Below are 26,963 nucleotides of genomic sequence, written 5' to 3'. Positions count from 1 at the left end.
TGTAACGCTAAACTGTTGTGAAGGGATAGGATTAGAACGTATGTGTGGCACGAGCTATGAATATGCGTCCACACCTTTTCTCCACATAGCGCTCCGCTTTACTGTCAGTTCGCCTCAAGATGGTCTCCATCTCCCTGGGCTTCGGGAAAAAAGTCCCCGGAATCTCTCCTCAACAAATCTCGACTACCAACACGGGTGTTGTTGATGTCTGTGATGACCCAGAGAGAGAGCACTCTTCGCTTCACGTTGTACGTCTTTATTGCTGCGAGATCTGTGTATTCACTGTCAGTGTTGCCTGTGTCGCGTCCTTACTGTGGCAAGCATTCAAATTTCGAGCCACCGTGGCACATTTTAGTCTTCCGAGAATAACGTTATACAGCTTGCAGCGCTGTATGCCTGGAGTTTCTTTTACTTTTGAATATCTCAAAGATGCACCAAAGCTTCACACACTTTTTCTGAATCGCATCATTTCAAATGTCGAGGTTCCTTGGACAAAACATCTGAAGCGCTTAGCATCACACTCTGCGTCCCTACAGTGAACAATGATGTGCTCTGGGATGCCAACGCCACCACAAGCAAAGCGGACGTCTTCTTTAAATGTATATCAATGACAGGACCGGTGATCCTCCGGAGGAACATGTCGTAGTCGTCCTCATGTTCATACTCAAGCCAGATGCCCACATGAACGAGAAGCGATAGCCGATGGTACGGCGACTGCAGAATACGTTTAGTATCTGCTAATATTTATCATTTTTTTAATTTTCGAAGAAGTGAATCTCTGAGCCATCTTAAGCACAAATACTTTTAGTCTCTGTCGGTTTCGGATAAATAACCATCTTCAGAGGAGGAAAGCCGGTAGAGAACAAAGATGTATTTGTACAACTGATGGCTCAGAGATGCAAGTTCAAATGTTTGACAGCCGTAAACAGCTACCTTATAAAATTTCTAATATTATTTTAATGGTTTCAGTGGGGAATCTTTTGGTGGGAAGCTGGAATACTGATAAGCATGCCTCATTCCAGTTTTCTGTGACATAATCGTACAGCAGAAGTCATGTGGTGCAGCGAATGATGGAAATACGACGTTGAATGCAGAAACTATTGTGTTTAGTTGTGATAGTAGATGGTGACTTAATAGTTGTGAAGGTAGTATCGATCAAATGAGCAGCGTCTGCTGCCTGTCGAGCAGCAGCACCATGGTGCGGAGAACCGACGCCTGTGACGAGTAAAAGTATCTGGTGTATGTTGATTAAACAGTGAGCAGTTCAGGATGAAAGGGGACTGTCCCATTTGCCATGAAAATTGACAGGTAGTTTTGGCCATAAATGTGAATGAAGTTATGAAGTTCATAAATGTACTCAACGTCCGTAATATCGATATAACCATATTCTTTGGAAGTCTGTTCTTGAGACCACAGATGTTAGTCAAAGAGGTGTCAAGTAGCGTGTCTTAGACGGTCTAGCTATGTAGTTGGTTTGAGAAGTATGGAAGACGGCCTGTCGTGTAGTGGAGACAGCCGTGTTTAAAAGGATTTTGTGCTAATATGTTTTGAGGAATGGTAACGAGATTATATAAACAGACGAATGTCAGAAGGGTAATTTTAAGGAAATTCAGTATTTTTTATATTTTGTAAGTATGTAGCTTCTTATTCTTAATATTGCATTTGGCTGAAGTTTGCAATAAAAATTTTATAAAGCAACATATGGCTTTGCTTTATAGTTGAAACAAATGTCAAGGAAGGTAAGTGTACACAGGAAAATTATAAAGAAGTATATCGCTAACTTGCCAGTTAACTTTCTCATTTTTCATTCTTTATTTTCATTACTGTATTTGTATATTCGAACTGCAAAACGCGAGTTGTATATTGAGAAGCATTTTGTGAAAATTTGCGAGATACCGTCTTGCATTATACATCGCGAGGACGGCAAATGAAATTTGGTTTTTGACGGTCTTTGTCTGGGCATTGTGGGACGATGTTTAGTCTGACCTGTGTTACCAGCAATTTGAGCTACGGCTCTCATAGAGACAGGCTTAGCCATGCAATCAGTAGATCCGCTCTTAAGAATGTCCGTGCGAACGCAGTCTTATGAAGCAGGTGGAGTTAAGCAACCGCTGGGATGCTAGAATACAGTAACTATAGTGTATGCTATATTTAACTTACAGCGAAATGTTAGAACAACATTGTCTCTTTTACTATACGGTCTCTTGTGTCATGAAACACATCAGTTTGTAACGTGGCTTCCTGCCACACTATCTTTCCTTCTGGTACAAAATGCGCCCAATGAAGTTCCCCATTTTGTTTTGCGTCTACAGTTTGATTTCTCGAGACAGCAGACGGGTGAAAATAAGCACTGGAGTTACTTAGCTTTCAGTCACCCTCATATAATATAGTGTCTATGGCATCTTCTTCGTGTACATAAGTAATTGTGCAAAGCACAAGTGATCTACAGCCACCTTCTTCTTTCTCCTGGACTTTATCCTGTATCTTCACGGAGTCGGCACATTAATTTTCGGATTTCCTAGTGTTAGAGGATGGCTTGATGATCTCACTCTGCCTCTCCCCCTCTCTCGCCACTCCAAACCCCCCCCCCCCCCCCGCCCCCCACGCCCCTTTGCGGACCGGACGGACTTCACGCAGCACAACCGTCTAGCGTTATCCCATGTTAAAGTGTGCAAAAGCCTTCTAAATGTTCGCGAGTTGTCTAACTAGGCCCGGTATTCACCTAGTCGGATGTGAGAATCCGTTTATAAACGACATCCCTGTTGACTGCCACACCGACTCTTGTCGTTAATCCGCTGGTCGGAATTTCTCTGGGTTCGCGCGTCCCCCTAATCCCGAAGCGGAGGGGTAACGCGCGCAGCTGTCCGACAGGTCGTGGCCTAAATGATGTACTTATCTTTCAGATCTTCATGTTGACTGATGTATGCTGATTTTTAAATTGTTCCGTTATTATAGCGAAAGAATTTTCTACGACGTTTCGAGCAAACGATAATTCTAGTATCGTGAACTAATACTCGTTGACAACAACGCTTTCAATGAAAGGGGCTCATCGTACGGTGAATGACTGTAACTAAAGCACTTCCCGCGAAAACGCTAGCAAAGTATTATATGTGATGAAAAGTCGCAGCCCAAAAATCGCTTGACTTGCGCGCTGACTTCAATATTTTCAAGCAGACTCTCGCCTGTAGCACTCTTGACCGCCGAGATACCCGGGGATAACAGTGTTTGCAAACATCTCTCTATGCACCTGAGCGACACAGCTCTGCGTTCATTCAAGAGCGCAAGTCCGCCCTGCTCAGTCTCGCGTTTAAAACAGTACGTCCGGTCGGCCCTAAAAATGTGAATGTCATGAGAAATTGTTGACTGGCAAATTTCTTGTAGTGGGTTCAACTGCGTAGCAGAAATAGTGTTCTTCGTCCGCCCACATGGACCGTAGGTTAGTTAATGGATTCTTATAGAGGGTGAGCCACCTGGAATAACTCCGAAGGTATGATAGCAGCTGAAAAGTTTGTGCGACAAACGTTGCATGGGACTACGGGGGCCGTAATATAACGTTGGTTTTTTGTTGCTGGATGGGGTCCCGTCAGAGATATGAAGGTCAACTTTGTTTTCTAAATGGAGTGCTATAGTTTGGTACTTATTTTCTGATAGTGGCTATCGAGACGAATCCAGTTATGTGTAACAGTAAGGTTTTGAAGGTCGACGAAGGTCACAAAGGCGGCATGAACATCCATTTACAGAACGTGTTCGAAGTGATGACCATTGGCATCAATGCAGTGCTGCAATCTTATTATCACGGATAGAGTAGTATTCCTTATCACTTCTGCAATTATCGAATCACATGCTCTGACAATTTTCTCTCGCATATCGTGCAAATAATTAATATTCGCCGAATACGCTGACATGTAACCACCATTCAACGGTTTCGGGAAAGAACACTAATAGGAACTGTAAGGCTAGTATCGCCGAATCAAGCGAATGTGAACGACGAATTCCTTCGAAGAACAAGTCAATATGCTTCTCATTTACGGAGAATGCGAAAGATATTCAGTGAGAGCTAGAGACTTATATGCTAAATGGTGTCCCCAACGTACTCACCCTTCACGTTGCACATTTAAATATATGTATGATAAATTGAGAACAACTGTACCTTTAACGCATCGCAAATATATCCGGCAAAGGAAAGTTACTAACGAGGAAACGCAAACTGGTACTCTTGCTATTGTGGTTCGAGATCCTTGTGTTAGTTCGCGTCAAGTCGCAAGGAAATCTGGCATGAGCCAGGGTAGTGTTGTTCGTGTTCTGCATCGCCATAAATATCATATATCAGTCTCCACCAAGAATAAACTGGTACGGATTGTATGTGTCGCACTGAATTCTGCCGATGGCCTCAACTTCAGATTCAGAGGGATGACACATTTATTAATTTGACTTTATTTATTGACGGAGCATGGAAGCATGGATATGTTAATTTGCATAACATGCATTATTGGGTAACTGCAAATCCCTGATGGCTGTGGCAAGTTGCGCACCAGAAACCGTGGTCGGTGAATGTATGGTGTGGGATTCTGGAGGATACAATTATAGGCTCCTATTTCATCGAAGGAAATCTTAATGGTAGGAAGTACACCACATTCCTGCAAGAAACATTAGGTCTGTTATTGGAAGAAATACCTTTACGAAGAAGGAACAAAATGTGGTATCAACACGATGGGTGTCGGGCACATTTTTCGCTGATGGAAATGAGTTGCAGAGACAGTTCCAAAATCGTTGGATTGGACGCGGAGATGTGTCGTGGCCGACTCGTTCACCGGACTTGACGCCTCTGGATTTTTTATTGTGGCGATTCGTAAGAGACATTGTTTATAAAGATGTTCCAACTACACCTGAAGACATGAGAGAGAATTGTCAAAACATGTGCTTCGATAAGTGCCGAAGTGATAAGGAATACCACTCAATCCATGATAAGAAGATTGTAGCACAGCGTTGATACCAATGGTCATCACTTCGAACACCTACTGTAAATGGACGTTCATCCCATCTTTGTGACCTTCGTTGACCTTCAAAACTTCAAAACCTTACTGTTACACATAGCTGGGTTCGTCTCGATAGCCGCTATCAGAAAGTAAGTACCAACCTACAGCAACGCATACATAAAAAAAAGGTTGACCTTCGTATCTCTGGAGCGACCCCACAACGTCATATTATAACCTCCGTTGTCCCATGCAACTTTTGTCCCACAAACTTTTCAGCTCCTATCATACGTTCGGATTTATTTTTCGTGGCAATAGTTAGTGACTCACCCTATATAGTGCAATGTTCTGCTTTTAATTTCTGGTGATGATGAGAGAAGGGTTAGGGTGAAATCTGATGCTTGCATATAGCCTGCTTCTCTCGAAGAGTACCAAAGTGGTCGGGGTTAACATTCCCATCCGCCGGCCGCGGTGGTCTAGCGGTTCTAGGCCCTCAGTCCGGAACCGCGCGACTGCTACGGTCGCAGGTTCGAATCCTGCCTCGGGCATGGATGTGTGTGATGTCCTTAGGTTAGTTATATTTAAGTAGTTCTAAATTCTAGGGGACTGATGACCTCAGAAGTTAAGTCGCATGGTGCTCAAAGCCATTTGAACCATTCTCATCCGACGGACGGATCAATATCGAGAGTGCCACGAGCTGTCATTTCATGAGACTCTGGGGAGAGGTTTGCCATTTAATCATGGACCCTGGTGCAAAGAGTGTTAGTCAGGAACTTTATGCCACCACTTCTCCTCCCCTTGCTGGCCTAACACTGCCAATGAAAATTTCATCGAACATCAGGATTAGAAGCAAAGTACACCCGAGTTGAGTGCCACTGCATAGTTGTGCGTCAACAACCTTTGCTACGGAGCCTCGTTGACGACCCTCATTAAGCAACTACAACAAAAGGTAGCTGTGTTATTTAACACTGATATCCAGGATTACATCTTTTATCTTCATTCCCCACTGGTTCACGTGACACTGCCCTTATAGGTCACATTCCGAACCTCTTCCTTCCTACGTCCTACATAAAATAGCAATAACTAGTAGGCGGGAAGAGGTCATCTACTCTTTGATTCTATTTTACGTGCCTCAACATTAATCACCTACTACTCGCGACAAGTTCACTGTAACACAAATCGAACGAACGCAGGCATTGCCTGTTGGGGAACAGCAACCGTCAGAAATTGAAACTGGAGAGCGGCCAAAAGTCATATGTAACTCTTTCTAAATTTTGACATGTTTCACTCAAGCAATCCGATCATCTTCAGAGCTGTGGAAACATAATGTATCACACCACCATACAATAAGATAAATTCACAAATGCAACTTACGACATGATAACTTAACAATTCGTAACCGAGAGCCACAAATTTCAAAAATCGGATCATGTGTAGCGGCGCCGTCACAGATAAGAGTGGAGTAAGTAGGCTGTGTACAGTTGAGGTAAACTCTCTGGCATGTACATTCTACGTTTCAACAGAAAGACATACCTTTTTTCGTCGAGCAAGATAAATTCCTATCGATATGCGATTTGGCAGGAAGCTATCTCACGAAGCCTAATGTAAGCCAATGTAATATGAAAAGCAGTAGTATCACTAAACGACGGAAAATACACGCTGTTTTTTTTCGAATCACATGCAATTTGCGACTGCTTTGCAATTTTAATTAAAGCTTCATCATCTTTGTCTCCCATAGTAACAGAAAAAGTTGTCTGTTTCATTCTTGTTGCGACGCGAACGTCGTTTCTAGCACGTTTCAAAAAATGGCTCTGAGCACTATGGGACTCAACTGCTGAGGTCATTAGTCCCCTAGAACTTAGAACTAGTTAAACCTAACTAACCTAAGGACATCACAAACAACCATGCCCGAGGCAGGATTCGAACCTGCGACCGTAGCGGTCTTGCGGTTCCAGACTGCAGCGCCTTTAACCGCACGGCCACTTCGGCCGGCTCTAGCACGTTTGCAGGAACAGGAAAGCACGTAGTTCTGGTGCTTTTCTCATTTTCTTAAACCCAAGGACCGAAGAAGGGAAATTGTTTCAATATGAATTTATTACTCTTAGGTATTTAAAAAGAGTTAACTTGACAATTTTCTCGGACACATATTTAACGTTTTCAACACATATTTGTAGACGAACTGGCCAAAAATTCTTGTTGAGTCTTCCTGTACTAGATTTCCCACTAAGCCCTTGGATTCCATCTGGTGAATTCTGTGATGGTTACATGAGCAACAATTCTTGCCATTTTTACTCTGACGGCCTTTGCAACTTTTAAATTATCTACAACGGAAATCATACACGCATATGAGTGGCTTAGAGCATATTTTTCGTCCGTGAAAGATGGGGAGCGGAACCGAATCGAAGGAGCAGGCAGATGCAAAAAGCGGGACACTACCCGCCATAGCTCACGGGGAAGAACGCCGCTATAGGCATACACAGCATTTTGATGAATGGCAGGACGTTGTTGCTTCCGTATCTCCATCGAAGCGGGCGGGATCCAAGCGGCGAGCGCCGTAGCCCCGTAGCGGAGTGTTTGTGTTGCTTGGAGGGCGTGGCCCGGCCGCGAAGACAGATGGCCGAAGCTCCCGGGCACTCGACAAATGCTGCGGAGGGCCAGCCCACCTTTCTGCACCAGCAGCCAACACTTGGCACTTGGAGGCGAGGGGCGTGCTCGCAGCTGCCGCAGGCCACACCACAGCAGAAACCGACCTCTGCGCATCCCCAACATCCGCTAATTACTTACTGAATTCTCTGCGTGCCTGAAGTACAGTGCGATCCACATAAACGTGCACTGCGCAAAAGGTCAGCACCACATTCAAGTCTCGCCTGAACGTGTTGCGTGGGCCTGCAGTCATAGGGTGGTGGTGTACGAGGGATATTCGGAAAGTAAAGTCTGATCGGTCGCGAAATGAAAACCACAGTGAAAATCAAAAAGTTTTTATTCGCTACAGTTAGCCACACCTTCTAGCTACCTCTGCAAATAGTCGCCGCTCCGACATAGGCATTTGTCGTGGCTTGTACAGACTTTCCAGTACCCTCGTCACAGAAAGCAGCCGCATGCGCTTTCCGCCAATTCTCTACGCTGGTCTGCCTTTCGTTGTTTGTGCCAAAATGTTGTCTTCGTAGCCAGCGGTTCATGTCAGCAGATATGAACAACGGAAGGAGTTGTATTGTGGGCGGTCAAACACTTCCCATCGAAAACGCTACAGGAGTTGGCTCTGAGCACTATGGGACTTAACATCTGTGGTCATCAGTCCCCTAGAACTTAGAACTACTTAAACCTAACTAACCTAAGGACATCACACACATCCATGCCCGAGGCAGGATTCGAACCTGCGACCGTAGCGGGCACGCGGTTCCAGACTGAAGCGCCTAGAACCGCACGGCCACACCGGCCGGCCGCTGCAGGAGTGTCTTCATTGCCCCTGCAGAATGCGGCTGAATATTGTCTTGATTTTAAGTTATGTGGGCTGCATATCTTCAGGCGAAATCTCTCACCAGATCCACATACTTGTACGTGGTCACTTTGCGTTCTGAACTGAAGAGAGAGACTTGAAACAGTCGGCACGCACATTAAAGGCAGTGACCAACGCATCTGTGCAAAGTTCCTTCGGATTTTCAAAGTTGTTTCCCTTTCGCGCCTAATTTTACTTTCCGAGTAACCCTCGTAGTGTTGCGTGTGCATTTCATCTGTTGGAAAATATACTGCCTCGTTCTCGTGTAAGGTGAGTAGAGAGAATTGTTTCAATTGCAAAGAAAGCGTTTTTAGTGGAATAAGTTTTCCATGCAAGAGAAAACTTTACACAGCACGTGAGGCGAGAATTTAGATTGCGTTTTCCTGCTTCGAAGTGTTCATATTGTGGCACTATACGTGATTTAACTCGCAAATTCCAGACAACAGGTTCGGATCATGGTGGACCACGGACTGGTAGGGCCACAGAACGGAAACTTGACGACATCTCAGATGTCATGCTGCGTACTCCAACACTACCAGTGAGGAGATTATCGCAAAGAGGCTAATGTCTCTTGTACTACAGCACGTAAGGCCGTAACCAAAGAACTGGGGATGTATCCGTATAAAATTACTGCTGCGCAACAGCTGCATTGGATGGACAATGTGAAGCGAATAGCATATTGTGAATGGTTTCAGCAATTTGTTAACCGGCATAGAGATCGTATTCTAGATCTAACCTTCGTCGCTGACGACGCATGTTTTCACCTATATCGTGACAAAAATTCCCGAAATTCACGAATTTGGTCGTTAGAATATCCACATGCCTTAAGTAACGACGTTGCACGCAGAGAAAACTCGAGTGTAAGTTGCCATAAAGCGAGCGCGTGTTAAAGGACCGATCTCTTGCGATAGTACCGTAACTTCCGACGTCTATTGTTCGCAGATAATTTTTCCGTTTGTTGCCCTGCTTACTGAAAATGAGATCAAACATTCATTTTTCCAACAAGACAACTCTACTGCTCATACGGCACACCAGTTCTTAGGACTTTTAAATGGAAATCTTTGGAGAGAGAGTAATTACGAAAGGCCTCTGGCCTCCACGCTCTCCGGGTCTGTCCCCGGCCAACTACTTCCTTTGGTGGCAGCTAAAACATTTTTGTATCAAAATACCCCAAGGACAACAGATGAACTGAAGACAGCGATAATTGATTATCTGCGTTCGATTACACGTGAAGCACACGTAGAAGTGTTCGCGAATAAATGTAAACGTTTTGAACAATGCCATCAACAATGAGGAAGACATTTCCAGCACTTACACTGATATTGGTGAGAACAATGTATTAAATTGTAAATAATATAACTAATATCATTGTTTTTATTGGAGTTATGTTGAACCCAATCTCCCAACACTATGGCGACATGAACGTGCTGCCGGCCGTACTCGCCCCACAGGCCGAAACGGCGACACACGCCGAGACTTTGCGTGCGTGTACTTTAGCGAGTCATAACGTTTGAGCCAATAATGAGGCACATTCGCAATTTTGGTAGAATCTAACACACAATTGTGAAATCACACACAAACATACAAGGCCCTCCCAGCAAACGTTGAAAGTGCCCTCCACCAACAAACGATCCACAACTATACCCATTTCACCACATCCCGCGACGTTCTGTAAAGTGTATCCGTGCCAATGTTGCTTATTTCGTTTTTAATTGCCTTACGGATTTTTGCAGTTGTCCGTGGTCTGTTCTTCTACATCTACATCTACATCTACATTTATACTCCGCAAGCCACCCAATGGTGTCTGGCGGAGGGCACTTTACGTGCCACTGTCATTATCTCCCTTTTCTATTCCAGTCTCGTATGGTTCGCGGCACGAACGACTGCCGGAAAGCCTCCGTGCGCGCTCGAATCTCTCTAATTTTACATTCGTGATCTCCTCGGGAGGTATAAGTAGGGGGAAGCAATATATTCGATACCTCATCCAGAAACGCACCCTCTCGAAACCTGGACAGCAAGCTACACCGCGATACAGAGCGCCTCTCTTGCAGAGTCTGCCACTTGAGTTGGCTAAACATCCCGGTAACGCTGTCACGCTTACCAAATAACCCTGTGACGAAACGTGCCGCTCTTCTTTGGATCTTCTCTATCTCCTCCGTCAACCCGATCTCGTACGGATCCCACACTGATGAGCAATACTGAAGTATAGGTCGAACGAGTGTTTTGTAAGCCACCTCCTTTGTTGATGGACTACATTTTCTAAGGACTCTCCCAATGAATTTCAACCTGGTACCCGCCTTACCAACAATTAATTTTATATGATCATTCCACTTCAAATCGTTCCGCACGCATACTCCCAGATATTTTACAGAAGTAACTGCTACCAGTGTTTGTTCCGCTATCATATAATCATACAATAAAGGAACCTTCTTTCTATGTATTCGCAATACATTACATTTGTCTATGTTAAAGGTCAGTTGCCACTCCCTGCACCAAGTGCCTATACGCTGCAGATCTTCCTGCATTTCGCTACAATTTTCTAGTGCTGCAACTTCTCTGTATACTACAGCAACATCCGCCAAAAGCCGCATGGAACTTCCGACACTATCTGCTAGGTTATTTATATCTATTGTGAAAAGCAATGGTTCCATAACACTCTCCTGTGGTACGCCAAAGGTTACTTTAACGTCTGTAGACGTCTCTCCATTGAGAACAACGTGCTGTGTTCTGTTTGCTAAAAACTCTTCAATCCAGCCACACAGCCGGTCTGATATTCCGTAGGCTCTTACTTTGTTTATCAGGCGACAGCGCGGAACTGTATCGAACGCCTTCCGGAAGTCAAGGAAAATAGCATGTACCTGGGAGCCTGTATCTAATATTTTCTGGGTCCCATGAACAAATAAAGCGAGTTGGGTCTCACACGATCGCTGTTTCCGGAATCCATGTTGATTCCTACAGAGTAGATTCTGGGTTTCCAAAAACGACATGATACTCGAGCAAAAAACATGTTCTAAAATTCTACAACAGATCGACGTCAGAGATATAGGTCTATAGTTTTGCGCATCTGCTCGACGACCCTTCTTGAAGACTGGGACTACCTGTGCTCTTTCCCAATCGTTTGGAACCTTCCGTTCCTCTAGAGACTTGCGGTACACGGCTGTTAGAAGGGGGGCAAGTTCTTTCGCGTACTCTGTGTAGAATCGAATTGGTATCCCGTCAGGTCCAGTGGACTTTCCTCTGTTGAGTGATTCCAGTTGCTTTTCCATTCCTTGGATACTTATTTGCATGTCAGCCATTTTTTCGTTTGTACGAGGATTTAGAGAAGGAACTGCAGTACGGTCTTCCTCTGTGAAACAGCTTTGGTAAAAGGTGTTTAGTATTTCAGCTTTACGCGTATCATCCTCTGTTTCAATGCCATCATCATCCCGGAGTGTCTGGATATGCCGTTTCGAGCCACTTACCGATTTAACGTAAGACCAGAACTTCCTAGGATTTTCTGTCAAGTCGGTACATAGAATTTTACTTTCGAATTCACTGAACGCTTCTCGCATACAGGCTTTTAAGACCGGCCACAAGAAATAATCCTGGCGGGGAGGAGGTGGGATGGGTAGGAGGTTTATATCAGGTAGTATGCAGGGGGGGGGGGGGGGCACGATTTTTTTGAGATTTTTCAGACATCAAAGAAATTGGGTACAATTTGCATGGAAACGACAGAAGTGTGACATGTTCCTCCATCTTGTTGGAAATAATCAAGTGTAAGTTCGACGTCGTCCAGCTGCTCCACAAATACATTGTTCGTATGAACTGTAATACATCAGACAAAAGGGGGACAACAATCATGCCTTTTCTTCAGCGCAGTATGTCCTGTTTTACGTGTTGGTGTCACCTGACAGATGCAGCCACGCCTTATCTGTAAACCAAGTTACTGAGAGAATGTCTGGACCTCTGAAGCCAACGACAGTAACGCATTTCTCGTGATCTGTTTCCTGCAGTTCTTGCTTCATGTGCTCTCTGTATGGCCGTAATGCCGATTTCTTCGCAGCTTACTGACATGTGCTCCTTGCTCAATCGACTCAACGATTTCCTTGGAGAACTCTCAAAGCTTCTTCGAATATTATCAATACTCTCTGCACTCAGTAATTGTCTATGTTTACCACGGTCACTGTTAGAACGCCAGTTGCCTCCAACTTTCATACAGTTGATAAAATTGTTGCCTTTGTTGGAACATCTTGCAGATTCAGTTCTCTACGTATTTCTAGTGGTGTGGCAACCAATGATTCTGTCTTCGAGTAGGTTTTTAGAATAAAAACCCGCTCTCGAAGTGTGTACTGCTTGTTCCTGCCAGCTAAAGATTGCTAACGATTTGCTTGTTATTGTCACGCGGTCCGAACTACACACTCGCAGACACCAAGAGCCGCGACTGCCGAGGCTGCGGACGAACAAATACGAGACAAGCAATCGCGGACAAAGGACCTCGTGCCCAGAAAGAATAATCAACTTACGAACAACGGGCGATACTTCTCATTCTCCTTGGGCTGCTGAGATCGTTAAAACAGTTTTGCCGTTTCTACGAGCTTTCGAAGGGAAATTATGATCCATTGAAGTAGTTCTGGCTTATAAGGGTAGCCCTGTATAACGTCGTCAGATATGAATATACAGGGCGTCTCAGGAGGAATGGTCAGTATTCAGTGATACGACAGAAAAGCTCATTTGGAGGAAATAACTTCATATGGTCATTTAGCCTATTCCGAATTGTTTCCGAGATAGAACGCATTCGATGTACATTTCTTTGTGGGCTAGCGGCGCACATGTATGTTTCTTGCCCACCCAGACTCTTTTGGCGGTTTATTCTAGCCCAACCTACCTCGTTGGTGTCAATCACTTTGCTTCGGTTGTCTACCTAGTTCGCTGAACGTGGAGCTGTCCATGGTATGTTGTGAGTGAAGTTGTGCAAAGTATTGAGAGTGTACGAGAGATAAGCATCGGGTAACTATGCTTGTACATGCGCTGACTAAATTGCCACACATCTGCACTAATGGAAAATATGCAGATACGGTGTATATTTGCGGCTTCTGTGTTGAAACTGATCCTGCTGCTGCTGAAAACTACAGCCAACGCTTTGCGACACGTCGAAGTTCTGATAGTAGAGCGCTTACTTTAGTTTACAGCACATTGAGTGAAAGAGGTATTCTCCAAAGTTACAATTTTTCTTCTGAAAGTGCACTTGAATAACATTTTTGAAATCGAGCATTGTAGTCCTACAGTAATGGAAATCCGTATAAAGTCTGGGTTCCGACGAAAGGGTACAACGCTGTACGGTACATTCATTATGAAGATAGTAGATATATATATAACCTAAACAATCACGACTGAATGACATAGTTTCTTTCAAAACACGAGTAGCAAAATAAGGCGTTTGTACTTCTTGGATGGAAGTAAGTATAAAGGCATTCACAGTTCTGATGTGTTATTGTATTGTTCGTACCTTGTCTAAAATCCGTTCTTTACAATTACTTCATAAATTCTCTTCGGCATTGACTTTTTGAAGGTTTGTAATTCTTGCCGTGAAATTGTCGCCCATTCTTCTTATCGCTCTTTTCAGCTCGCGTAAGGCTTCAAATTGCCCTCCAATGTGACATACGTGCCTTGCAAATATTTCCCAAAGGTTTTCCGAGGGATTTAAATCTGGTCTCCGCGCTGGCCAGGGCAAGACATCGATACCTTATCTTCAAATCACGTTTTGGTTGTAGCAGAAGCAAGCACAGATACATTATCTTGTTGCAGCATTATGCTTTCGTTCACTAGATACTTATACATTCTAATCAGCTCTGCCTCTAGCATCTCACGGTACATGTTAGAGATCATTCTAGTGTTCAGCCAAGCGATGTGTGATTTATCTCTAGTACAGAAGGATGCCAAAATTATAACACTTCTGCCATCAAAATTTCTGATCATTGCACATAATACTGAAATCCATCAGGCCCATCTAAATGTAACGTCTGATCATCACGTAAGACCACTTTATTCCATTCTGAAGTCCATGATACACGCTTTTCAGGTAGTTCCAATTTAGCCTGTATATGTTTGTGCGTTGAAACAGATTCTCGGACGCAAGGTGTTAGTCATGTGATAAAATTTTGCCGTACACGTCTGACAATTACTGGCAACCGTAAATTATCAACAAGACGAGAAGGTTAACGGCTTGTGGCACTTGCTGTGTGCAAAAGTAACCGTTTAGATGCCTCCTCGTACTTCCCCTACTTACAAACTTCCAGCTTTCTCTCTCCTCCTAGCCCCGCACCTAGAATATCATTCTGAAGTTCCTGTGTTTCAGTCCTCACATTGGTCTCCATTTTCTGTATATTTGCCCCTTCCAAGTTTTGATAGAGGAGAAAATATGAAGTCTATCTCATACTTAAAAAGAAATTGTTGACAAATCGAGCAAACAATGATTGGTGCCTGGAGGTTTCTAGGTGGAGCCCAATGTTTTAAGTATTTTGCGCTATGATCTCTCAAGTTTTCTCAGTGTGATTGATTTAATAATGTGCTTTCGCGTTCACACCTGAGCTGTTAATTCCATATTTACGTATAGTATTTCGACTACTGATGTCGTAGTCTTCTTCGGGTCTACTAGCTGTGTTTTGTGGGTAGCCACTGCCTGGACACCAACTATTCTGTAATGTGTGGTTGGTGTCATTCTGTCTTTTGTATCCCAGCTCGAGTCCCAGTACTGGCAACGCCCTTTGTGCTCATTGGTTCTTCACAGCCTACACTGTTATTGCGTGAGGCGCACATTCCCTCAGTGTTTTCCAACACTGTAGGATTAGACGGCCGGTGAAGTGTTTATAAATTAAGTGCCGGACTCCAAGCCTGGTTTAAATAGAAATCTCTGTCTCGGGTTGTTAGGTTTTCTCGATATCTTTATTTCGTTGGTCTCCTTAGTTACTGTGTCACTGTATTTCACTACTGTAGTCAACATTACCGAATCCCGAGTAAGAGACTGAGACTAAGGAAGAAAAAGAGAAGCCGAGAAGTCGTGGTTCGCGTATCTGCCTTACGCTGGCCTAATCTACGGAAAGATCGCTGAACTTTCGTATTAGCCAGGACATTTCGCTCTCGTCCACAAAGATGAAAAGAATTTCTAATGTTAAAAGACGATGTAGGTCTTCAAACAGAAATGTTTGCCGCGTTCAAAAACTCTGTTGTACACGTTGAAACACATTTTTTTACATTGTTTTGGCACATGTGAAATTCTGGAAAACTTGGCCTCATATGGAACGTTATCAATAGTTGCTCTTCGCACATACCATTCACCAATGAAACAGCACAGGGAGGAAAATCATAGCTGCCAGAATCACCCACGCCCACCCACCGTTACGTGGCTTGCCGAATGCAGGTGCATATTATGTTGACTCTCAGGATATTAAATAACAGACTTTTTGTTGCTGTCCCGCAGAGAATGTGAACAAAGAATACTTTCTGCCGTTGTTACTGTCTTACAGGGCAGTCTAGGGCAATAACATAGTGTTTGCTGTCAGTAGGTAACATTAAATGCAGATTTTGCGGTTAGAAAATTACCTTTGCATCCGAGATGACTAGCGTACGCTGGTGTTCTGATGTTTGGTCAGGACGAGTATTTCACCTTAATTCTTGTCCATCGATTGGAGCATAGACCATAGCCTTGCGTTTCTCTCATCTGTGCCCCAACTATCTCGGATTAAGTTACATTGCTATCAGTGTCACATAGTAAAAGTCACGTGAGTTGGTTTCGAATGTAAAGGATCCATTTTCAGGTTACAATAAGTGGCGAAGCCACCATGTCACAATACCGGAGGTTCTGCAGTCACTGGCTAGACACATGTGTAGTACTGGTTTATACGTCGCACACACGAGGAAGAGTTTAAAACTGCCACATTAGTGTGTGAAATTGTAACAGTCATTAGATAAATTGTATTGTCAAAACTGCACATAAGACTGTACGTAAATCATGATCTTAATCAGCCTATCGGAAGTAAAGTGTTGGGGCCGTCTGATTGTGTCAAATTTAGTATGAAAAATACTCTTAACAGTGCGCAGGTGTAAGATTGTCCTGTCAGTTCTTGAAATGAGTAGCTGCTTTTTTTTAAATTCGACTAAAGCATCCTCAATGCCTTGTATAAATCGTAAACCTTTCAGCAATATCTCACTGAAGGGCAGGTCGATGCTACAGACTGGGATCTTGTAGATCAGTAGATTACTCCGCGCTGTCGGAACGTTACCACAGTTACATTGCCACATCGACACATAACAACAAAAATACGGCACGACTTGGCACCAACAGCAGTCTGTGACGCAAACACTGAATCCCTTACACTAAGTACAATACACGAGACTTGTTACTACTTTTAACATATACTATGAACATTGTTAAAAAGTTTCTTAAGGGTCTCCTTCGAAATTAATTCTAAAACTTTTCACTCATAGATGGTAATCGATCTTTCGTGTTTCGTGTTGAAAATGCGATTCCATATAGTTGAAGAACTGGAGCAGCTTCGTGATGGGATTCAAAACTTCCTAGCAGATAGAACTCAACAAGTCGCTCTTAGCGGAACAAAATCGGCACATGGAAAGGTAATTTGAGTAGCACGACAGGAAAATGTAATAGGACAATCACTATTTAGAATACACCGCTGAAAAAAAACCTTAATACACCCTTTTAGAGGTTTGCATTTGACCCAAGATTTATTGCTGCAACAGTGCATATGTAGCACATGAAATAATTACATTTACTGATCAATAACCGAAGCGGTTCTGAGGTAGGTATCGACGGATGCTGAAACAACCATATTAGTACACGTGGTGTAGCCTCCACGTGCGGCAACGCAGGCGCCGGCTGTGGCGTCCAATCGGTCGTACAGATGGCGAATACTGCCCTGCGATACGTTGCGTCATGCCTACTCGACCTGTTCTCGTAGTTCTGTAAGGGATTTTAGTTGATGAATCGCACTCGTCGCTTCTCGAACCTTCATATCGGTTTACTCCGGAGATAGGTGTGGCCAGGGAAGCTGCTACATGTCTTGCAAAGCACGTTGTGGTTCACGGACAGTGTAAGGGCGAGCCTTGTCATCATCTCCCTGTTGCAAGAACGGCAAAAGAACGGATCTATCAACATTCTGCACACACCGAGAGATGGTTAGCGTCCCCTCCAGAAACATCAAAGGTGTAGGACAGTTGTAGCTTTCCGCAGCTCACACCATGAGGCCTGGGGTGGAGTCAGTTTGTCCTGGACAAGAGCACTCGACCAGACAGCGCTCACCATCTCTACATGGTACATACAAACGACCATCACTTGCGTGCGGGCAGAATCTGCCTTCAACGCTGAAGAACATTGTGCACCATTCCATATTCCAAGTGACCCTCTGACTCTACCAGTCGAGTGCATGTCGATCCTGTGCCGTGATTGGGTAACGGTGTATAGATGTGAATGCCCGAAATCCTACTGTTAATAGCCGTATCGTAATTCGTGTTGACACGTCTGGGCTCACAAGCTCTCTTATGTATGCTGTGGTACCTACACGATCTGCCACTGCAGCCCTTACAGTACGACAATCACGGCGGTCGTCTGTGATGCGCGAATGTCGAGAATGTGTTTACAGGTGTGAGAGTGTTCACGTGACCACTGATACCTGCGTCGTCTCTCAACAGGCGCAGCACGTACGACTTGTGAGGCTGATCTCCGAAAGGATCATCCCGGCACTTCCTCGGAAGGCCACAGTTTGACTCGCTCATTTGGCTGTCGAAAGCAGGGGTGCAGCTCCGTGGCATGGTTGCCTCCTTGCTTCACACTGAGCTTTGTGGCTGTGAGCATTCCCTATTAAAGGATAGACACAGATGGCACTCTGTTAGCTATTCATCCACTATATCTGTTGACAGACGACACTGAAATCGTTATTAGTGCATCTACCAACCCCCAGATGGCGTACGCCGTCGTCAGATCAAAATCTACGTCTTCTTTCCAACTTTACCATTTTTTTCGACATTGTATACACAAATGAACTAGTACTAATGTCGGAAGCTCCATAATCCTATACACGTCACGCAGTTATCTGTAGGGTGGTACAACGCCAGAAGAATGCAGCGGAAAGAAATCGATTGCTGGTGCAGGGAACGGCACATGATGCTGTATATAAATGAACGTTAATACATCACCCACTCCAACACCCAGGCGATCATCATAGGCCGCACCACCCACTCCTTCCATGATTTCTACCTCACCATTTATGGCCGTCCTATCCACCTCACTCCTCCCCTTAAATACCTTGGCCTCACCCTCGACCGCCACCTGACCTGGACTCCCCATCTCCTTACCATCCAACACAAAGCTCACAACAGACTCCGCCTCCTGAAACTCCTGTCCGGCCGAACGTGGGCATTGCATCCTTCAACCATCCTTCACACCTACAAATACTCACTGTCTTCGAGCATCCTCCACACACACTCGGCTTTCCCAATCCCATTTTGATCTTTTTCCAAAACTTAAAAACATCTTGTTAGTGATGGAGTGGTGAAAGCAAAGCTGAAGTTGGGGCTCCATCAAGAAAGCCAAAACTTCTACAGTGACGGCATCAACCAAATGGTCTCCAGTCGGGAGAAATGCGTTCGTCGCCAAGGTGACTACGTTCAGAAATAAATATGTAGACATGAAGAACAAAGGTTCTTAGATTTAGCGTGCTAGTAACGTTCACTTTATTTAAAAGGCTTTAACAGTGATTACATAAAAAAATTCGGAGCACGTCCTCATATAATGATTATCCTACTTCACATGCATGAAAAAGGACAAAGCCAAATGTCTACTGTTCAATGGAACTGAATAGCTCGTTTAAATTCACGTCAAGGGTTTACTCTAAGCTCAGTCGATCTTATCCTATCAACGTATACACGTTGCGCAAGATATACCAGTACAGCAGACGCACAAGAAGCTAAATTTTTTGTGTAATTAAACAGTCCCAGACGTATAAAGATGTTTGTTTATTTACTGATGACCGGTTTAGACCACTGTTCTGGTCATCATCAGAACGCTTACTGCCGCGCGGGATTAGCCGAGCGGTCTGGGGCGCTGCAGTCATGGACTGTGCGACTGGTCCCGGCGGAGGTTCGAATCCTCTCTCGGGCATGTGTGCGTGTGTGTGTGTTTGTCCTTAGGATAATTTAGGTTAAGTAGTGTGTAAGCTTAGGGACGGGTGACCTTAGCAGTTAAGTCCCATAAGATTTCATATACATTTGAAACTTTTAGACCGGTTACTTCTTGGGAGTCTGCTGAAGCTGGGAGCAATTGTCACACTAGGATGCATATAACCACTGCTCCTCGCCAGCTTCAGCAGAGTCCCAGGAAGTAAAAGGTCTGATGATGACCATAACAGTGGTCGAAACCGGTCACCAGTAAACAAATAAACATCCGTATGCGGTTGGTGTTGTTTTATTATATAAAATATGTATCATAACCGCTGACTTGCGAAGAGAAACAAGATAAAACGTTTCAAAAATATTTTAAAAACTAGGTTATTTCTAGACTTATCTCCGTATAGAATCGGATTGTTTGGGGGAAGAGACCAGACAGCGAGGTCATAGGTCTCATTGGATTAGAGAAGGACGGGGAACGAAGTCGGCCGTGCCCTTTCAAAGGAACCATCCCGACATTTTTCGGGAGTGATTTAGGGAAATCACGGAAAACATAAATCAGGATGGCCGGACGCGGGATTGAACCGTCGTCCTCCCGAATGCATGTCCAGTGCGCCAACCACTGCGCCACCTCGCTTGGTATATCTCCGTATAGGCTTCGTGTCCTCCACAAGTGTAAAGCAAGTTTGAGAAACAATTGTCGACGGCTAACAAAACCAACGAGTTTGATTTGTCCATACCTAACCGTATCCTTCACTCTTTTGTCGTTCAGTAGGAATGGTTGTGCAGTTAAGATTAAGAACCATCACTACAAGTGGATTCTTGATTACCAGTTATGTCCGTAACATATCATCGCTGCTGGCCATCCTGCTCCTCGAGAAACTAGGTGTTAGCAACAGAGCAGACGGATACTGGTGGAATGCGCGCTGTTGATCAGTGGTTCGCAAATTACGTCTCTTCCGAAGCGGCAGAGTATCAGCGCATTAGCAGTCCGTCCCTGCGTACCAGTCGCCCACAATTATCGTGGAATCTCTCCAGCTGCTCACACTCTGATGCAAAACAGGCCATTTAACGCATACTGTATAATCGTATCGCATCTCTGCATTGCAAGCAGGCATTGCTGCATATTCAGACATCATGCTAGCTACTGTGGTCGCACAGCCAAAGGAAAGAATATCATTTCTGTTGTATCCGGATAAATGGAATCGATCACCGTACTGGAGTGATTAGGCCTGTCATTCCACGCGACTGGGCTTGAAATTCATCGCGCAGTAGTAGTTCTAGCAGCAGAAAATTAAACACGTAATCCAAAGGAGGCCAAGCTTACAAACTGGTTGATGAGCTCCCTGTACATTCGTTCAGCTCATGACAACTTCCTGACGCAAGCTGTGGAAATGTTTAAATTTTATTTTGGTTTTATTGGTGTTCGCTCTGTAAATGACACAGCCACGGTCTTATTGCATGTTTAAAAAGATTTGTTCAAAGACATCGCAATAAAACACCAATTAAACGTGTAAATAACAATCGTGTAAGTTACAATCTCATTAAAAATTCATTAGGTTGCTGTATTTCCTGAAGCAGGAACAGTGGTAACACAGCTGGGGAAATTGATGCTTCAGCTTATTTAAGGACAACTGCAGGTTATCAGCTTGATTGCAGTTCAGTGTTACTAAGCTCGAATAGGGAGAACAAATTCGTATGGCTCACTTAATATCTTGCATCCGTATAATGCTCGTAATGATCCTCAGATTTAATAGCGAAGAAATATCGAGGCCACACTTCAAGGCACAGCTCTCCATTAAACCAACACAACTACCTATGCATCGACAAAAACTGAATATGATTACAGCATTAGCTCCAGCCTTCCATTCTACTCAGTTTTGGTCATCTTGCCCGAAATGAACCTCTCCGCAGAGTATTCGTGATTAAAGACCTCTAGGTCGGGTAATATATTTCTTTATTTGTATCGACGATTCGGCTGCTGCCGTCGTCAGATCTATACACAGAATTCGTAAAACAAAATTCCGCTTCAGTTGTAATTCCAACCTTACGCATAACTGGAGTACTTAGCTACATAGCTTTGTTGTAACTGTTACAAACTACAACCTACAATTTGTGAGAGTTTCCATTTGATGATGGCTGTGAAATGTCGTTATCAACAAATATATCAAGTGATTTATGTTTAATTTACAGGAAATGCATAATGATCCCAGACGTTTAGGAAACTATTTCCTTTATTCACATACTCTGAGGGCACTGTAGTTATTCTCTGTTTATGCACTACATAAAGGCCTCCTCTTTCACAAATACCATAACGTTTTGTGCCGACTGAACAGTATTTTTGGCTGAGGCACACCGAGGAGTTAGTTAACTACCAAATTACGACTAGAAATGACAACACTCTTACATCTTTCCTTCATGATGTGTGATGTTCCGTAAGTATTTGCGGTTCAGTGCAGGTGAGTATTAAGGCTCAATACAGAGCTCGTTGCTGTGTTAGAGTTGTCTACAGAGTAGAGTAAGTAGTGGAAGAAGTCCAGAGACGATACATAGCTCCAAATATGTACAATACATTAGTTACGAGTCAGTCTATTGACAGATCACCACTAACAGTGGCACGGTTCTAATGACGCCTTGCTGAGAAGTATGGGATTGAACTTGAGACATCGACGCGCAGTCTGGTCATGATGAGCGTCACAGTATCCTCTCTTCCACTCCTTGCTGCGAAGGCTGGGCTACTGAGAGTACTCTCTCCACTTCCACTCAGCCAAGGGAACTGAGTCGCCAAAGATGTTCCTGCTGGCCTTTAAGGTGAATGGTGTAGAGACGCGGCTGCTAGCCCATTGAGAAACATACAGTAAGGAAGAAAGATGCGTAAGCATCATCCGCACAATCTTGAAGACAGCAAGGGTAGATAAGTTTGAGAACTATCACACAATATAACAGCTTATGCATCCAAATTGCTGAGGGGATTAATATATGCAGAAGAATCGAAAAGAAAATTGAACAACTGTCAGATGTCAATCAGACTGGCTTTCGGAAAGGTAAAGTTACCAGAGAGGCAGTTTTATCGTTGCGTTTGGTAATGGAGATCATACATATGAAAAATCAAACCATATTAATCAGAACGGTCGACCTAGGAAAAATGTTCCAGATTGAAAATTGATGGAACCGTGAGAAAAATGGGAGTAAACTCTAGAGAAAGATGAATAATATGCAATATGTACAAGAGCCAAGAGGGATCTCTAGCAATGGAAGCAAGACCAGAGCTCGGATTTAAAAGGAAATTAAGGCGCAGACCAAATGGTTTACTAATACTTTTTAATCTCTACAAAGAAGAAGCAATGGCGCAAATAATGGAAAGATTCAAGAGTGGAATTAACATTCAGAGTGAAAGGAAATCAATTATAAGATCCTCTCATACCCCGGCAAGAGAAGTGACAAGTAAAAATTGGCAACTTTTCTTTTTCTTTTTTTTTCAGTGAAAAATACATGTGAAGTCCGCCATCGCGCACGAAAAAGTCACTTCTCTATCTCGCAATTTATCCGCTTCGCTACAGTTGTGTCAGTTTCGTTGCAGGTTCCTTCAAGATCTGCCACGACAAGAAAAGTGTCATTTCAGCGGTGCCATTTTCTGAAGCGCATAGGTCATACACGAAGAACGACACATTCTGAGTTGTGAAATTTCTCGTATATAAGGTAAGTTGAAAATGATTTTCAATATTATCGATTACTATAATGTCTGTATTTATACAGTGTATCTTACACTACAACATCTTTCAGATATGCAATCATCTCGGAAGAAACAGACACTGTTTTGACGACTGTAGCTTTTCTACATATTACGAAAGCACGTGCGTTGCAGCGTACAAGAAAAAAAGGAGGTTTCTGTTATAAAGGAAATTCATAATGATGATGAGTCCCATACTTCTTGGACAGAGCGTAGGGGAGCGATTTAGAAGACCTACACCGCCTTACGAGGCAAGGTCCTAGTAGACTTGGTTTGCCATTGCCTTCCTCCGACCGTAATGATGATGAATACGACACAGCAACACCCAGTTATCTCGAGGCAGGAAAAATTTCTGACCCCGCCGGAAATCGAACCCGAGAACCCCCGTGCTCGGCAATCGAGAACGCTACCGCGAGACCACGAGCTGCAGACAGTATTCCTACATTATACAAGCCCATTTATGCTTCTAAGATTTCGTGAACTGTGTTTCTTAAATTGTACCTAACTGAAGTTTCTCGCAAAGTTGTATTAATTGTCACAAACCACAATTTACCACTTCATGTTTTTCTCTCAGTGATTTTTCATTTGTAATTTTGCGAGATGGAGGTTCGATTTGTTTTATTATATTAAAATAAGTAATACAAATATATTATTTAGGGCGGAAAAGTTGCAAAAGTATTACATGAGGAGTCATAACAAAAACAAAAATGATTTCAGAAAACGAGGAAAAGTGACACATCCCAGAGAATTAATTAATGATTAACTGAAAGCACCTCACATTCGACGAGTACAAAACTGCATGCCCATGTTACTGTTGTACAAACTATAATGGAATTTACTGCCAAAATTATTAACTATTTTATATCGTGTAACTAAAGACTAGTTCGTAAATATCTTTGGTTATAAACGATATATACGCTACGAGATGACATCTTTCTGTTTATGTCGGCTAATTGACGTGACGATGTAAAATACTGTATTACTATTTTTGTGTACCATACGCACAGAAGTTAGACGTATTTCTGCCCGTACGTACCAGCGATGCATTAAAATGTAAAATGAAGCTGGAAGCTTAAGATACGCAACCAACTTAGGTTATATATTAGCCGTACATTGGAGAGCTCGTAGAGAGTTGATGTATAAACCAATGTCACCATTTTTGAGCGTATTACACATGCTTCAGAATATCCAAAGGTTGAAATTGGCCGATCGCACAGATAACAAAGGTAATACAGCCTACTTCGACCATGGTTTTCATTCCATGAAATTTAAAGGACGCTTATACTATTTCAACATAAGTTTTACAGAATTGCTTTAGTCGATTTTTCTCAAGTGTTGTACTTTTCAGTTGTGCCACTGTTCTTCCTGTTCTCAGGGTGTCAAGAAAGTGAATTTCACGGCACGCTTCTCCCCTCGACGTCCCACCTGGTGGACCGTGTGCAGTAGAGAGGCTCGATTCGAGGCACAGGGCGCTTGCGGCATCGTGAAAGCTACTCACAGAGCCGCCAGGAGTGTTCCTGGTACGGCGCCAGTTAGCGGAAGGCAGTCTGTACTACGGAGGGTACCGACAACATTATCTGGAGGCCGGTGTCAGGGCCGCTGTGGAAGCAGCTGACCGTCTTGCGGCGCCTTGCCAGGGATCACGCACTGGCGCGATGGTCGAGTGTCGGGCTGGAGTCAGAAGGCGAGAGTGCAGTACCAGGCCGAACACGCGCCACCATCTTGGGCCAGCGGTGGTGGGCACCATGCAAGTGAATAACCAGTTGTTGTAGGCTGGTACCGGGTGCCTCCTGTGGGAGCGTTCGCGAAATCTCTTTCGTGTTGGCGTGGTTGACTAAGCAGTCGCCACTGGTTGCAGGCAGAAGTAAGGAGCGGTACAGGCAGCACCATCTTGTGATAGGACTGGGATTCTGTGTGATGTAGGCGGGCAAGTTGTGGAGCGGCCTTGGGGCTTTACCGACTTGCCACCCGGACCACTTTTTTATCAGTGATTGGAAAACGGGGTTCGCCGTAGTCATTCTCAGAATGCGTCGCAGGCGTGGCGAAGTGAGGCAGTTGGTTGGCAGCTGGTAAAGAAAGCATATTGTGACGAAGCTCCATTCATGGAACCGGACAGCACAATGTCTGGTTGGACAGTGGACGACGCCTTCTGTCAGTGCGCAGAGGAAGGCTTCAGCTCACAGCCAGAGACAAGGAATGGTGGAAAGCCTAGTTACTGAAAAATTGTGCTAACATTGTTGTGAATCTATGGCTCATGTCCGTTACTGTGAAGCCGGCTTTTTCTTTTACATACAGTACGATATGACTAAGGACTGCGCTTTTTTAGTATTTTATTCCTTTCATTTGGTTCTTTATATTTCAATTTTGTTCTATTAAATATATCTTACATCTCTGATTCACTTAACGTACAACTTCTACTATCACTATAATAATGTTTAATTTGGGGTACATCTCCATTTTCTTCTGGAATAGGACTGTGTACTAATTTAACCATTTGTTTTTTAAAATCTCCATTTACTTCAACAGCTTTCTGGCCATTATAATGTAATCTTTCAACTCCTTAATTTATCTGCTTGACAATCAAATCTTTTTATATACTTCATTTTCTGTTCTTGGTTGTTGTGTGCTAAGTTTGAATTTGTCCTTCAATTCTTCTGTTTTTCTCTATTTCGTTTAGATTTTTCACACAATTCTGGTTTGATCTTTTACCGGGTTCCTGACAGTCACTCTACACACCTGAAATGATCGCACGGGAAAATTCCCGCTTCATTGCTACCTCGAAGATGCTGTGTCACATCGCTCGTTCGCCGACTACGCCGGCCGGTGTGGCCGTGCGGTTAAAGGCGCTTCAGTCTGGAACCGCGTGACCGCTACGGTCGCAGTTCTAATCCTACCTCGGGCATGGATGTGTGATGTCCTTAGGGTAGTTAGGTTTAAGTAGTTCTAAGTTCTAGGGGACTGATGACCACAGATGTTAAGTCCCATAGTGCTCAGAACCATTTTTTTGCGCCGACTGCAACACCACGTTCAAAAACTCACTTAAATCTTCATAACCTGCCATTGTAGCAGTAGTAACCGATCTACACTATTGGCCATTAAAAATGCTACAACACGAAGAAATGCAGATGATAAACGGGTATTCATTGGACAATAATATTATACTAGAACTTGTAAGTAGGCTGTTTAGGCTTTCTTATTGGTAACGCCACGAAGCGCTCGGTATGAAAATCACTGACTGTGCTGTGTGCAGTCTGTGGCTAGTTTGCATTGTTGTCTGCCATTGTAGTGTTGGGCAGCGGCAGCTGGATGTGAACAGCGCGTAGCGTTGCGCAGTTGGAGGTGAGCCGCCAGCAGTGGAGGATGTGGGGAGAGAAATGGCGGAGTTTTGAAATTTGTAACACTGGATGTCATGAACTGCTATGTATATTATGATTTTTCAACACTGTTAAGGTAAATACATTGTTTGTTCTCTATTAAAATCTTTCATTTGCTAACTATGCCTATCAGTAGTTAGTGCCTTCCGTAGTTTGAATCTTTTATTTAGTTGGCAGTAGTGGTGCTCGCCGTATTGCAGTAGTTCGAGTAACGAAGATTTTTGTGAGGCAAG

The sequence above is a fragment of the Schistocerca americana genome, chromosome 6 (genome assembly GCF_021461395.2).
Source record: "Schistocerca americana isolate TAMUIC-IGC-003095 chromosome 6, iqSchAmer2.1, whole genome shotgun sequence".
In the NCBI taxonomy this organism is placed as follows: domain Eukaryota; kingdom Metazoa; phylum Arthropoda; class Insecta; order Orthoptera; family Acrididae; genus Schistocerca; species Schistocerca americana.
Note: the sequence above shows the minus strand (reverse complement) of the source record.